Consider the following 1,595-nt stretch of genomic DNA (forward strand, 5'->3'; position numbering starts at 1 on the left):
TTTACAGCAAACAGTATGCATTGATGAGGCAGATGTGTCACAAATTAAATGAAAAAAAAACAAAAACAAAACAACAACACTGATGTTGTTATGCTGCTGAGGTCTTTTTTTTATTTTGATATGGTTTTGTCTTTGCTTAATGGGAAGTGTCAATGTAAATCAATACAAAGTTCTTCTGACCGTTTTTGTAATGAAACATGTATCCTGATGGGAGTGGTTTCTTCCAGGATTAAATATACCAGTACACAGGGTACAAGGGCTTACTGAATAGGGATGGAAATGATATGGTAGTGCACACACCCTTATCCAGAGCAACTTACATTTATCTGACCTTTTCTTTGATAATCCTGAGACGTTGAGGGTTAAGGGCCTTGCTCAAGGGCCCATTAATGGAAGCTTGGTGATGCTGGGATCTGAACTGAACTGATGCTGGGAACTGAACTGAACAGCTGGGATGCTGGGATCTGAACTTGGAACTGAACACTGCACTACCAGAGAATTAGCAATGCCCTACCTCTGAGTTACCACTGCCCTACCACTGCCCTAACACTGAGTTACCGCTGCGCTACCACTGCCCTACCACTGAGTTATTACGCCGTACACTAAGGTCCTACTGCTCTACCACTGAGCTACCACTGCACTACCACTGCTCGATCACTTCTGTACCAATGCCCTACAACTGCGCTATGCCCTGCCCTACCACCAAGCTACAACTGCCCTCCCCATTCCCTATTACTGAGTTATCACTGCCCTACCACTGAGTTATCACTGCCCTACTACTGAGCTACCACTGCCCTACCACTGAGTTATCAGCGCCCTACCACTGAGCTACCATTGCCCTACCATTGAGTTATCACCGCTCTGAGTTACCACTAAGCTACCACTGCTCTGTGACTAAGTTACCACTGCCCTACCACTGAGTTACCACTAAGCTACAACTGCCCTACCACTGAGTTATCACACCCTACCACTAAGGTACCACTGAGCTACCACTTCCCTACCTCTGCCCTATCACTGCCCTACCATTCCCTACCACTGAGTTACCACTGCCCTACCACTAAACTATTCCTGCCCTAATGCCCAAATGATGGAATATCATTTGGAAGCATGGCATTCATCATGGCAGAACACTTTCAGAGCTTTCTACAAGTCTCTGGAATTGTATGCGAGAGATTAACAAACATCTTTCACATACTTTGATACTAATTCCAGCCCCATACTAAGAAAGTTATGAGGGCAGTCTATGATAGACATGGGCATCATAAAAATGTCATACCCCTGAGTGCTATTCAAATATGAGAAGACACAATTCTAAAGTTTTAGTAGGAAGGTGGCCTTGTTCCAGTTTAATGCCCCCTACACCAGCTGTCAGGTTTTTCCATCTGCAGTTTGTTTGTTCTGTGAATGAGCTGAAGTGACAGACTCGTCCTCCCTGCTCTTCTGTGTCAGTAGATGGGAGGAGATCTGATGGCGAGGGTGATCTCCAATGGTGGCAGAAGCACCAAGCACACTACATTGAAACCCTCGGTTATGCAAAACAGGTGACAAGAGGCAGTCAAAATGTAATTACTGCCCTTCAATTATTGAACACATGC

The sequence above is a fragment of the Hemibagrus wyckioides genome, linkage group LG14 (genome assembly GCF_019097595.1).
Source record: "Hemibagrus wyckioides isolate EC202008001 linkage group LG14, SWU_Hwy_1.0, whole genome shotgun sequence".
Lineage (NCBI taxonomy): Eukaryota > Metazoa > Chordata > Actinopteri > Siluriformes > Bagridae > Hemibagrus > Hemibagrus wyckioides.